The sequence below is a fragment of the Trichosurus vulpecula genome, chromosome 1 (assembly GCF_011100635.1).
Source record: "Trichosurus vulpecula isolate mTriVul1 chromosome 1, mTriVul1.pri, whole genome shotgun sequence".
Classification (NCBI taxonomy): Eukaryota; Metazoa; Chordata; class Mammalia; order Diprotodontia; family Phalangeridae; genus Trichosurus; species Trichosurus vulpecula.
In genome coordinates, this window is record NC_050573.1 from 154,949,088 (window position 1) to 154,964,183 (window position 15,096).

Consider the following 15,096-nt stretch of genomic DNA (forward strand, 5'->3'; position numbering starts at 1 on the left):
AGCAAACAAGATGGGGAAGAATTTTGACATGCCCATAATGCCCAATGAGGGTCATTTGAAGGAACTAGGACTATCTAACCTACAAAAGGGAAGACTTAGGAGGAACATGTTTGTTTTCCTCAAGTAATTGAAGAACTGTCTTGTAGCTGAGGGATTAGATCTGTACTTTTTTGCCCCAAAGGACAGAACCAGGGGCAATGACTGTAAACAGCAGAAAGGTGAATTTTGGATCACAGATCATAGGATCAAAAATTGAGAGCTGAAAGGGATCTCAGAAGCAATCTATTCCAACCTTTTCATTTCACAGATAAGGAAACAAAGGCCAAGGGAAGTTCTGTGGCTTGCCTAAAGTCCCAGCATAGTAACTTTAAGAAGCCGAACCTGAACCCAGGTCTTTTAACTACTCTATGACATCTAAGAAAATAACTCCATATCATAGGAGCGATCAAAAAATAGAATGTGTTGCACAAGGAGCTAGTAGATTTCCCTTCACTGGTGAAAGGGAAGGAATTAAGCATTTACTGAGTACCTATTATATTTCTTTTTATTTTAAAATTTATTTTATTCTTAATTTAAGAAATAAAACAAACCCTTCTATAACATAGTATAATAAAAAGATAATTCCACATGAAACTGCAAATCCACTATGTACAACTTGCTATTCCTTCCAAATATATAACAAAGTTATCCTGTAAATTTCTTTTTTTCCCTTTTCTTCTTCCCTTCCCCTTCCCTCCTGCCCTAAAGGTGATTGCCATTAGATACAAATAGATATATACATGCAAAATTATTCTGTACATACTACTATTCATCAGCTCTTTTTCTGGATGCAGATATCATCTTTCTTTGTATGTCCTTTATTTTTAATTTGTGTATTTATAATTGTCAAAATGACTTAGTCACTCAAACTTGTTTGCAAAACAACATCGCTGTTAGTTACTGCATGCAACGTTCTCTTGGTACTGCTCACCTTGCTCCTCACCATTTCATGCAAATCTTTCTATGCCTTTCTAAGATCATTGAGCTCATCATTTCTTCTCACACGATAGTATTCCATTCCATCACAACCATGCATCACAACTTGTACAGCTATTGCCCAATTGATAGCAATCCCTGAAATTTCCAGTTCTTTGCCAGCACAAAGAGAGCTTCTATAAACATCCTGTAAAGACAGGTTGATTACTTGTTGGGTATGCTATAGAAGGGATTGCTTTTTAGGGTTGGGTCAAACTAACTAATGACTGAGATGCTTTCCCACTCTGAATTTTTGTGATTCTTTCGAAAGATATCCTGTGTGCAAAAAGTCTTCAAAATGACATCTTCAAGGATAAATATGGCTGGAAAAAGGATCATAAAATCATAGATTTGGGGATGGGAGAGATCTTAGAGACCATGTAGTCTAACCCTTTTATTTTTAAAAAATGAAGAAATTCAGACCCAGAAAGGTTAGATCTTCTCCAAGATCATATATCTAAAAAGTGGCAGAACCCAGGTCCTCTGATTTTAAATCTCATACACCTTTCTCTGTAAGGCATAACCAGGTTATAATATATACTATTAGAGAATAGCCTAAATGTTAGAAGGATTAAGGGGCTTCACCATAATCACAAAATTAGTGTTGGAAGAAAGAAATGAACCAAGGTCTTGATCTGCAGTCAAATGCTTTACCTCTGACCTATGCCCTCATTTGTTCATTTTTGAGTCAGAAACTGAACGCATTGTTTATTGGAGTGGTCTCAAAAATGAGCATCGAATTGAACAGACCTTTTTCCATTGCTGCCATCCCCCTCTTCACTTCTTGACCGTGTTCTGGTCTACTCTGGGGTCTCAGGGCTATGTCCAGTGCAGCGGTAAAAACTTTGTGTACCATCAGAACCAACAGATTTCAAGTCCAGAACTCAAGCAGTACTACACAATACCGCTGTCTCTCCCTAGACCTTTAAATCCTATATCGATGTGAATTACTATTATCATTTAATCTTTCAAATTCAGGGATTCTTTTAGGGTTTTCCCAGTTAGAGATCCATGAAAAATGCCTCAATCAGCTCAGTGTACACAGCACTGATAGAGCGGTTTAACAGCTAAAATTCCTGAAAGCAGTAGCAGATTCTTTCCTTTGACAAGACAGGGTGCTGCTGAATTTGCTTTTCTACCTTTGAGTTGATTTTTATAATGGGGTGGTTGGAAGCTATGAACAGCTCAGAAAAAATACTCTTGGTACTGTGAAATAGGGAGCATTTCCAAAGCCTGCTCTAAATCTGATTGCATTAGCAATTTCTCAAATATATTCTATTAGCTTTGTAATTTGCTTCCACGAAATGCAAATCTTTAGCTGGTGACATTTTTTTTTTAATGTAAAAGGAAGTTAAAGAGACTTCCTTTCTGTTTGGAAATTGCAACCCAGGGAGGTACTTTGAAACAAGGGAATATAGGAGTGCCCAGAAACCAAGACCTAAGCATGACTGTGTATTCACTTGCCTCTTTTTGGAAAACCATGGGAGGTCATAGAGACAGGCTCTTTCTGGAAATTTTTATTATTTTGACTTAAGTCATGCAAAACATGTTTTTATATTAGGCATTGCAAAAAAGCAAGAAAAATAAAGTATAAGACAAAATGCTCCAATTTATACCCAGAGTTCATCAGTTCTTTCTCTGGAGGCGGATAGAATTTTTCATGAGTTCTTTGGAATTGTCACTAATCTTTGTATTGATCACAGTAGCTATCTTTCACATTTGATTGTTGTTACAATATTGCTGCTACTGTGTACAATGTTGTCTTGCTTCTGTTTATTTTCTCTCTGGAAATTATAATGCAAAAAGGCCTGGCCTGGTGCTTGGGGAGGGGATGTTATCAAGAAGTCATTAGACAGTGGAGGACACTTTCTGGTTGGGGAGTTTGGGAGGTAAGAATACTTTCAGATCTAGGGCTCTTTGCTGTGGAGGGCTGCTTTCAGGGAGAGGAAGCAGGAAGTCATGCACACAGTGTTGAGATTTGTAGAATGCCTAAAGTTCTAACTTTAAAAATATCTGTGGTTGGTGTTGGTGGTGGTTGGAGGAATGTCCTTCAAAACAGGTTGCCTGAGAGAATGATTAAGGTCATGTCATCCATCAAACACCTTAGCTGGTACTTTTTCTTTGTGCCCTGCCTCTTTTCCAGAGAGCCCCATATTAGAATTTTCTATGTCTAGAAGCTGTTAGGCAAATATTGTCCGATTTCTTAGTTGGTTGATTTCTCCCTATCTATGACTTCAGTGGAGAGAAAGGTGCTTGGGAGCCCACTCCTTAATTGTATACACCATCAAGTTTTCTGAGCTCCCTGAATCATGAAATGAAGGTAGACCCAGGCATCCTAGTGAGGACCCGGAGCCGACTGATCACTGATTCAGCCCAAGGCTCCCCTGGTGGTATCCCTGATTGTATCCCTTCCCTAACTTCTGTGGCTAGAGTGGCCTTTGTTTTCTTTGAGTGACTCAGTTTATCTCATTGAGCCTTGCTGGGTGCTGGGTCTGCTGCTTCTCTTCCGGGGCAGGAAGCCCAGAGACCCATGCCTGGGAGCAGAGAACTTCCTGTGTGATGATTCATGGGGCTGGCTGAGGGGAGGGGCCAACTCAAGAACCAATTGGCCCTGGTCATTCAGGCGGTGCTTGGTGATGTCAAAAACTCTATAAGAGGGGAGAAGACAGCTTGAAGATCCCTTTTTCTCTTTCTGGTTGGCACGGCAGCGGTGGCGAGCGTGACTCTGGGCCAGCCTGAGCTCTTGGGCTGAACTTAGATGTTGGTAACTATGAATTGTATTGGGTCTGTCTGTTAATATTTGTAATTTGTTTGTATTTTGTTCTGAAGTTCTGAAGTTTGGGGTGCTGATTGTTTTTCCCCCGAACTAAATGAATGTCCTAAAGTTCAGGTGCTGGCTGTTTTTTCCCCTGAACTAACTGAATGTAGTCTGTATTTGGTCTGTCTGTTGATGCTTGTCTGTATGCTCCCCTGAACTAACTGAATGCTGGATTAAAGAAAGCTGGTCAACCCCTTCACCATGCTTTCCTTGTTTGAGCAGATAAAAAGAACCTGTGCTTTCCCGGTGTGCCGGTAGCCTCCTGGGTGCTGGCTGTGGGTGGATCTTACACCCCCACAGAAGCTGCTAGCTGGATTGTTAAAACACCTTCCTTGTCTTGCTTTGGAGGTTCATAGGAAAGAGAAGGGGAGAAGGGGATATGCATTTATATAGTAGATACTACATGCCAGGCACTGTGCCAATCACTTTACAAATACTATTTAATTTCATTTTATCATAGGATCATGGATGTAGGGATGGAAGGGATCTTTTAGTAGCACAGTGGGACAGCTGCATGGCATAATGCATAGAGTTCTGGGCCTGAAGTAAAAAGAAAAAAACCTCATCCTCCTGAATTCAAATCCAGCTTTAGACGCTTACTAGTTGTGTGATCCTGGGTAGGCTGCTTAACCCTGTTTGCCTCAGTTTCCTCATTTATAAAATAAACTAGAGAAGGAAATGGCGGACCACTCCAGTATCTTTGCCAAGAAAACCACAAGTGGGGTCATGAAGAGTCAGATATGATTGACAAATACAACAACAACAATAAGGAAACAGTGTAGCACCCTCTCAGTCCCCACCACAGTATGGGCCAACCTAGTTTTAGTTGTGTCAATTGCTGTATCCGTGTGTGTTTCTGTTTATGTATAGAATGGGGGTGGGACAGGTCAATATGCTGCCCTTGCATCCTTTCCTAGTTATGCCTGGCTCCATCTCTTAGATGGATGGTTTCTGAAGTCTCTTGGGTGTCTAACAGCTAAGCCATGGGTTGTTTCTTTAAATTCCCCTAACAAAAGGGCCTATTGCATTCAGCATTCACTAGACTCTTCATTCCTAACCACAGATTCCAACATACTTTCATATGGATTAACTTATCATTGACTAGGATGGAGGCACATGAGCCATGCCTTTTAGATTTGCAGATGGCAAAAAACTGGAAGAAGTAGCTGATGTATTAGATGAAAGAATCAGGATCCAAAATGCCCTCACAGCCTTCTATACTGATAATCCAAATCTAATTCAAATTATATCTAGTAGTGATAAATATAAAGTTTGATACTTGGGTTCAAAAATTAACCTCCACAAACACAGAATGAAGGCAGCATGACTGGACAGAAGTGTGGGTGAAAAATATCTGAGGGCCTCTGTGTGCTTCAGACTCAAAAATATGGGCCAACAATATGACATAGAAGTCAAAAAAGACTGAGGGTATCTTAGGAAGTTATGAACAGAAGAATGCTCAGGACCAGGCTAGTAGAATTCCTTTTTATTTTGCTGGGTCAAGCCACATCTGGAGTATGGTGTTTAACTGTAGATGTCCTATCTGAGTCAAGTAATAGATATCACAGAGCAAGAACAGTAGAAGGTGATTGGGATAGTAAAGGACTGGAGCCATACTAGATGAAGATAGTTTGAAGTAACTAGGGATGTTTAGTTTGGAGAAGAGACTCGAAGTAAAGAGTGTCTGAGTTCAAATTCTGCCTCAGACACTTACTAGCTGTGTAACTCTGGGGAAGTCACTTTACCTGTCTGCCTCAGTCTCCTTCTCTGTAAAATAGAGATAATAATAACACCTGCCTTTTCAGGGTTGTTTTAAGTATCAAATGAGATTAATGAGAGCAAATGAAAACAACTCTGAGGTACCACCTTCTACCTATAAGATTGTCTGACATAACAGAAAAGGAAAATGATACATGCTGGAGGGTATATGGAAAAGTAGGTACACTAATGCCCTGTTGGTGAAGTTGTGAACTGGTCCAACATTCTATAGAACATTTTGGAACTAAGCTCAAGGGGCCAAAAAACACACATACCCAGAAATACTATTATTAGGTCTGTAATACAGAGAGATCAAATAAAAGGGAAAATGACTTGTATGTATAAAGATATTTATAGCAACTCTTTTTGTAGTGGCAGAGAATTGAAAATTGAGGAGATACCCATTAATTGGGGGATAGCTGAACAAGTTGTGGTATATGATTGTGACAGAAATGTTATTATGCTATAAGAAATGATGAGCTGGATGCTCTCAGAAAAACATGGGAAGACTTGATGCAAATTGAATCGATGCAAAGTAAAGTAAGAAGAAAGAGGAGAACATTGTACATTGTAACAGCAACACTGTGTGATGAGTGACTATGAATGACTTAGCTATTCTCAGCAATACAATGATCCAAGACAGTTCCAAAGGACCCACAATGAAAATGCCATCCAGCTCCAGAGAGAGGGAGAGAGAGAGAGAGAGAGAGAGAGAGAGAGAGAGAGAGAGAGAGAGAGAGAGAATTAGTGAACTCTGAATGCAGATGGAGGCACACTTTTTTCACTTTCTATATGTTTCTTACTTTTTATTGTTTTTTCTTCAACATGGCTAATGTTGAAATACATTTCACATTACTTTACATGCATAATTGATATCCTATTGCTTGCCTTCTAAGTGGGAAGGGGAAGGGGCGGAATTTAGAACTCAAAATAAAAATAAATAACATTTAAACATAAATACAATAAATATACAAAGATAAAGTTTATTGATTAATTGATAGGGGAAACATAGGACATGGAAATGAAATTTAAGAGCATGCCCAAGACAAATTGAACTTACTTCCAAATTCTGCTACAAATAATGAGGATCCATTATGTGTAAGGCAAAGAGTGCCTTAGTTTCTTAACCATAGAATGAGGGGGTTGAACTAGATGCCCCTTAAAGTGCCTTCCAGCTTTGAACTTATGATTCCCTGGATACTCTCACAATCCAAAGATCAAGACTGAAAGGACACTTTACTTCATCAAGAGCTATTCTTTCCAATCGCTGGAGCTTGGGAAATTGGTTTTCCTTCTATGTTCCAATGAAGTGTAGTGATGGTGTCAGATAATTTGCCATTCTTCTGGCTATTTCTCTTCCACATTCCCCAAGGGAAGCAAAAGAACAACAGCAGCAGACTCATTCCTATTGGGAAGCTGGGGATGCAGAAAGAGCGAGTCATGTAAAACACTCTAATTTTGGAGCTGGATAGATCTCTTACCTGCCCTTCTTTTGCAGAGTGTGTGATGTAAAAGAAAGAAAGGGAGAGGGAGGGAGGCATCATTGATAGCTATGGTGTTTGACTCAAGATCGGCTGTGGGTGCAACAATAGCTTTGCTTCTCCCCCACCGCTCTAGTGGCTTCAGTTGATAGGAAGGGAATCTGTCATAGCCTGTTGGATAATTCACAATGTGTTGATTTCTTAATAACTTAAAAGCCTTACCGAGAGACAGAGAGAGACACACAGAGAGAGAGACAGAGACAGAGAGACAAGGAGAGACAGAGAGAGACAGAGAGAGACAGAGACAGAGAGAGAGACAGAGAGAGACAGAGACAGAGAGAGACAGAGAGAAAGACAGAGACAGAGAGACAAGGAGAGACAGAGAGAGACACAGAGAGACAGAGAGAGACAGAGAGAGAGACACAGAGAGAGACAGAGACAGAGACAGAGAGAGACAGAGAGAAAGACAGAGACAGAGAGACAAGGAGAGACAGAGAGAGACAGAGAGACAGAGAGACAGAGAGAGACAGAGAGAGAGACAGAGAGAGACAGAGAGAGAGAGACAGAGAGAAAGATAGAGACAGAGAGACAAGGAGAGACAGAGAGAGACACAGAGAGACAGAGAGAGACAGAGAGAGAGACACAGAGAGAGACAGAGACAGAGACAGAGAGAGACAGAGAGAAAGACAGAGACAGAGAGACAAGGAGAGACAGAGAGACAGAGAGACAGAGAGAGACAGAGAGAGAGACAGAGAGAGACAGAGAGAGAGAGACAGAGAGAAAGATAGAGACAGAGAGACAAGGAGAGACAGAGAGAGACAGAGAGAGACAGAGAGACAGAGAGACAGAGAGAGAGAGAAGGAAAATAAACTGTGTAAATCCAGGGACACTGGCCCCATTTTCTCCTTCTGCAAAGAGGAACAAAAGATTTCATTCAAGTAGTTTACAAGTGGAAACCTAGACCTACCAGGTAAGAACTAATCATCTACTACCAAGTAAAGGAACCCAGCTAATGGCAGCTTTATTAGAATTGGGGGGAGGGGGCAGAAACCTGTCAGCTAAAAATACTATTAAAACCTCAAGTAAATCCCAACATATGAAAAGGCAACCAGGAAACTCCAAAATACCCATGCCTACAGCACACCTGGTGTAGGTTTTTACTGTAACATATAAAATGCAACCTATTAAATGCAATCAAATAGGTGACATTCCAGCCTGGAATTCTTTTAAATATAACCCAGAGTTTGGGGAGTATATAAACTTCTTGTAACTCTTTACTAGGATATAAAAATATGAGAATGCAATGTGACCTTCATATGCAGCAAAGGCAGCAACAACCAGAATGAAGTTCAAAAGGGGACGATGGAAAGAATTATTTGAGTGGAGGACGAGAAGGCTGAAAGTAACCTGAGATAGGTTAGGAACCTGGGATTTTAGAACTGGAAGGGATTTGAGATTTCATTCTTTTCTAAACCTCTCATTTTGTAGATGAGGAAACAGACCCAGAGCCATTCAGTGATCTGACTAGATCACACAGCTAACGGTGGCAACTGTTAGAAAAAAATGGGTTTTTAGAGAAAAAAATAAAAATAATAGAGAACCAAGGACTAAACTTGGGAAATCATACAGTTAAGGAAGAAGAGTAGGAAACAGAGAAGATACAGTCAGAGAGGCAGGAAGAAAGCCAAAGTCTGAAGCAGGACTCAACTTCTCTGACCATTTCCTATACCTCTTCCTGGTATTTCTTGCTTTGTAGAATGAATGAATGAATGAATGAATGAATGAATGAATGAATGAATAGTGCACATTCATTAAGAACTTATGTGAATCTTCCAGCTCATATTGGCAGCATCTGTAGCAGTGCGTCCCAACAAAAGTTTTCTGCTCCTAGGTATGGGTTTCTGGGCTTCCTGCCTTGAAAGTGAAGCAGTATACATTGGGGAAAGGTAAAGAACTTCCCAAATGATGACCCCCAGTGGGACCATCCCACTCACAGCCTTTCTGAGCTCTAAGGCAGAGACAGCCTACATCATTTCAGCAAGTGGACAGGCCTGGCTGAAAGGTGAATATGAAGGAAGTGGTTGAGGTGGTTACTACCATGGAGATGGTTCCCATGGTCATTGCGGACATTATGGGCTATGTACACCTCCTCCGCCAGGCCTCTGTACCTTCAAAACCATCTTTGCTAAGCATATCAGTGATGAGTATAAGAGGTGATTCTTTGAGAACTGACACAAATCCCCAGGAAGAAAGTCTTCACCAAGTGCTTGAAGATGATGCCAAGTAAAAGAAAAGGACTTTACCAGCATGAAAAAATGCTGCCAGGTGATCTGAATTATTGCCCACACTGAAATATGCCTGCTCTGTCTGAGGCAGAAAGTCTTACCTGATGGAGATCCAGGTGGATGGTGGTAAACTGGACAGGGACCACAAGAAGCAAGAGCAGCAGGTGCCTGTGTCTGCTGTATTTGGGCATTTGGGTCATTACAGTGACCAAGGGCAAGGATTATGAAGGTGCCACCAGCCCCTGATGAATAAAGAAACCTTGAAAAACCCACTGAGGCCAATGTAAGGTGGCCTGAGTTAGAGCTTGGCACTCTGCCCATGTAGCATTCTCTCTGGTCCAGGTGAGTGGGAAGGACTACCACACTGAGATCAGCAAAAATATCTACAAGAGTAGCCAGGGCTACCAGACCAAGGATGGGAAATTGATTTTAAAAATGCACCCACTGATTACAACCTGTATCCTCTGAGAGGATTTGTCCCCTATGGTGAAGTGACCAATGACTTTATCATGCTGAAAGGCTATGTTCTTTGGGACTGTGAAGTATGTCCTCATTCGATGAAAGTCTGCTGGTACAAACTAAATATTGTGCCCCGGAGAAAATTGACTTGAATTTTATTGATGCCACCTCCAAATTTGGCCATGGCTGATTTCTGATTGTGGAGGAGAAGAAAGCTTTCATGGGATCACTCAAGAGGACCATACTGCTGAAAAAAGAAGTTTCCTGATGTTTCCAAGCCAACTGGGAGCTGATGGATTCTCAATAAATTGAAATTATTAAAAACAAACAAACAAACAAGTGCCAAGCACCTGAAGCACTGGGGATACAAATTCAAAGGCAAAGACAGCTCCTTGAGATAACACATACAGGAGACTGAGGGACAAGGAGGAAGAACTTTCATCCAAAAAGTTAGGGGAAAAATGAATGGGGACATGGTTGAGTTTCTTAGAAAGATTGAATGTAAGACTTTTAGTAAAGCAAATATTTTCCTGTTGATTTCTATTATAAATTTGGAGATGTGTTGCCACAGAAAAACTCAGTGAGCAAGGGGTTCAGAGGGTGACACATACTGTGTCAGGTAGGTCATTTTACTATACCAGCAATGCTATACCAGCTGGAATTAATACCTGAACTCTAAGCTGATATTTCTTTTGCAGCCTTAGACCATTTTTCAACACTCTGAGGCTCCTACAGCTGCTATTTGTCACCCTGCCATCATTGCTTATAACACCCCTATTTTACCTGTATTAAGATTTTTTCCCCGGGCCAATAGATTGGCAAATAATTCACTGGGTGCCCTCAAAACTATGTACATACTAAAGAGGTAGAGATCAAGGATATTCTTTTAGTATTTGTGAAGTTATAATGAAGTGACCTACAACCAGCTGGTTTCCATCTCTAGTATGGCTGGACTCCCAGGGCATAGACTTCATCTGAAATGGGGTAGTTGGATGTAATCTATGGGGTCCCTCTCAGCTCTAAATTTATGATCCTGTAAAGCAAGTGGTTTTGGGGTTAGAAATAAGAAAGACCTTCCCAGATGAGAGCTGTTAGCCATTTCATGACAGATGGGAAACCTCATCTTTTGGTAATTAAAACAAAAGTTGGAAGCATTTTCATCTTCCTCAGATAAATTAGTGTAACCTACATGAAGGCATGATTTCTCTAGCTATTACCAGACCTGTGATTATATTTTCAACTCAGATTTAAGATTCCTCAGGTTCTACCCACTAGAAAACATATTTTGGAAATGATTCAAAAAATCCTTCCCTTTCAAACACATCCTTAGTTTTATGTTTAATTGACTAAGAGAATGAAGTTTTTAAAAGGTTTTTGATTTGCTGAATCTCTACATTATTAAAGGCAGAGCCCAAGAGCTCAGCTCTCTGCCAGAACCATTTCCTAGACATTCTAACCTTCAACATCAACCTTTAGGTGTCTTATAGGGAATCTGGCAGATTATTTATGAAAAACCTGATTAGATTGAGGATTTACAATTTCGGAAGGAAACATTTTTGTTGTAAAAATCTCCTTTAGATTACAAGCTATTAAGTAGGTCAATAGACCAAACTTAGAGCTGTATATGAATAAATGAATGTGCTAAGTAACATAAATTTATTTAATGGTCAATATGTCACTTTCAGGCATATCTGATTTCAAGTGAAATTACCACAGATATGTATACACACATAGATGTACATACACACAAACACACATACACACACATATATTTAACAATGTTAATCTCTTCTAAGATTGCCTTGTCTTCCCACTATCCCAGGCTATTGGACAACTCCATTTGTCCCAACTCTCTATTCCAACAGAGGTTAATTTCTTTGGCTGCCCTCTGGTTACTTTGCAAGACATTTAATAAAATATCTCTTTTTGATTAATAGCAGATAATGCAAAAAGAAGCATATTCATTTCTCCTTTTAACAAGCATGGGCTTATAGATAATTGAAAAACTCTGCAAAGGATAGTCAGAATGGTTCTGTGGATATATTGTAGTAGCCAAATGAACTAAAGCATTGCTAGAGCCAATGGATGGCAGTTGAAGAGAGGCAGGTTTTTAACTTAGTAGAATTCCCTAAAAATTAGTGTTGTCCAACTGTGGAATAGAATGAATGACCTCAGGAAGCAGTCAATTCCCCATTACTGGAGGTTTTCAAGCAGAGTCTGAATTACCACATGTTCCAATTGTTGCAGAAAGGACTCATGTTTTGTATTAGGGTTAGGAGGTGGTGGACCTGGAATCTGGAGGGCAGCTAGGTGGCTCAGTGGATAGAGTGTCAGGCCTGGAATCAGGAAGACATCTTCTTCGGTTCAAATCCAGCTTCAGACCCTTACTAGTTGTCTGACCCTGGGCAAATCTCTCAGTTTCTTCATCTGTAAAATGAGCTGGAGAAGGAAATGGCAAACTACTCTAGTATTTTTGCCAGGAAAACCCCAAATTGGGGTCACAAAGAGTGGGACATGACTAAAATGACTCAACAACAAAAAGTAGCACCTATTTCCCAGGGTTATTGTGGGGATCAAATAAGATAATATTTGTAAAGTACATAGAAGAGTCCCTGGCACATAGTAGGCGCTTAATAAATTCTTCCTTCCTTCCTTCCTTCCTTCCTTCCTTCCTTCTTTCCTTCTTTCCTTCTGACTTGGCTACTCTACAGAAGACTTTTCCTATGACCTGGTTAAACCTTCTTCTCTGGAGGACTACAATACGACTTCTCTTTAACTTTGGCCATTGAAATGTCCCTGAACAAGCCTAAATGCTAATGGAAAATTGGGACTAGTCCAGTCCAGAAAGTGCTTTATGTATATATGCTGGGAGCCATGGAGGCCTTGCCTCTGGAAAATGTTAGGTAGAATAGAACCCACATATCACTTTGTACACAATCTCTGGTTGTCTTTTTTCATAAGGGCACCTGGAACACTCTACCTGCCCCCCTTCCCCCACCCCCACCAATAGTTTAAATCTAGTCAAAAGTCCTTTGAACCATCTCTTGAATATATAATCCTCTTCTCTCTACTCACACAGCCACCACCCTAGTGCTACACCACCTCTGCCTGGACTTTTGTAGTGGCTTTCTGATTTGTTACCTCAAATGTCTCCCCATTCCATTCTATCCTTCATTCAGCTGCCAAGGTGATTTTCCTAAAGAAAACATCTAACCATGCTGTCTCTCCAACTCAATAAAATCCCTATTACCTCCAAGATGAACTATAAAGTCCTTGGGCATATAAAACTCTTTATAAACTGTCCTCTTCCTTCCTTTCCAGTCTTCTTATATTTTACTCCTCTCCATGCCCTTTGTGATCCAGCTTCACTGATCTATTTGCTGTTCCTCATACATGGCAGTCTCTTGCCTCTGTGTATTTATACTAGTTGTCTGCCAGTAAGTAGTCATTTAGTTGTATCTGACTCTTCATGACCCCATTTGGGTTTTTTTTTTTGGCAAAGATGCCGGAGAGGTTTGCCATTTCCTTCTCCAGTTCATTTTATAGATGAGGAAATTGAGGCAAATGGGGTTAAGTGACTTACCCAGGGTCACAAAGCTAGTGTCTGAGGCCAGATTTGGACTCTGGTCTTCCTAACTCCAGGCGGCACTCTATCCGCTGCACCACTGAGCTGCCCTGGATCATAGTAAGCACTTCATAAATGCTTGTTGACTGAGTGACTAACTGGTAAGTTAGCTTCTTTCAATGACTCTTTCATTTGTGAACTAGAAAATTCCATGCCCTCTGATAAATGGAACACATCATCCTTAATGTGAGTGCCAGGTGGCCTGGAAGGTTTCATGGAGAAGGCTCAGTCTTTTCCCACTTTCCTCCATTGTCCAGAAACCCAAAATTGGAGAGGTGCCTATAGTAGCCACTTAAGAAAAATTTGTTGACTGACGTTGAATCATTTCTTCCTCACTACAATTGCTTCTTTCTGAAACCTCAAGATTAATACTAGCCTCAGCAGAAGGTAAGTTCCTTGAGAATATGGACTATTTTTTCACTTTTTTTTGGTATCCTACAATGTCTGGAATTGGAATGGCATAGTATAGTGGAGAGAATGCTGGACCTGGAGTCAGGAAGACCTAGATTTCAATCATGTCTTTAACATTTATTAGCTGTGTGATACTGAGTCTCTTATCCTCTGAGGTCTTAGTTTCCTCATCTATATAATGGGCATCATAATTCCTATCACACTTACAGGTTTATTATGAGGCTCAGATGTAATACTATATGATAAATACTTTGCAATCTGGAATGTGTTATGCAATTGTTTATTATGGTAATGATTATGATTATGATTATTAGTAGTACAGCAATAACAGTGAACTGGCTCAGTGGAAAGAATGCTCGGCATAGAGGTAGGAAGACCTGAGTTTAAATCTGTTCTCAGGCACTTACTAGCTTGTTTGGCCCTAGGTAAGTCACTCAATCTCTATCTGCCTCAGTTTCTTCTGTAAGATGAAGGTAATACTGGCTCCTACCTTCCAGGGTTATTGTGAGGAACAAATGAGATAACATTTGTAAATGCTTGTTTTTTTTTTCTGGTTCTGTTTCTTCTTTCTCATGATTCATTCCATTGGTCATAATTCTTCTCCACAACTTGACTAGTGTATAAATTAATTTAATGCAAAGTTATACGTGGTAGTTATATGAGATTCCATGCCGTCTTGGGGAGGGAGGGGAGAAAATATGGAACTCAAAATTACGTAGAACTGTGTGTTGTAAACTAAAAATAATAAAAAAAAACGCTTAGCACAGTGCCTGGACCATAGAAGCACTATATAAATATTAGCTATTATTTATTATTGTTGATGTTGTTAATAGTAATACTCATTGTACTGTATTGGAATAACTATGTAGGAAGTCTTGTTATGAAACCTGGCTGCTCCCAGATAAAGCTACAGTCAGGTTCTAGGCCGCACCCTGACTTTCAGCAAGAGCCTCCTTGTGAAGGGGTATATGTGTGTAAACACACAAGTTACACATAAAACCCTACTAGGTTGCCTCAGGCATTGCTTTTCTCACTTTGTATCCTGGAAACAGCAGAGCTGATGTATTTTGACCAATGGCTTTGTGGGGCCTGAGCCTTATGACTTTACTGTTTCTTCTCTTGATCTCTAAGACCCACTGATCCTGACACATCCCAGGGAGGTTGCAGGATGAAGCAGTTTCCTTTTGACTTCTAGTTGTTCTGGGCATTTTAATTAAATATTATTTTTATTGTCCAGGTGATGTG

At 40.2% G+C, this 15,096-nt stretch overlaps 1 pseudogene; it reads left to right on the forward strand.

Annotated features, from left to right (window-relative positions):
- Positions 1 to 3,328: 3,328 nt before the first annotated feature.
- Positions 3,329 to 10,083, forward strand: LOC118834991 (annotated as a pseudogene).
- Positions 10,084 to 15,096: the final 5,013 nt, after the last annotated feature.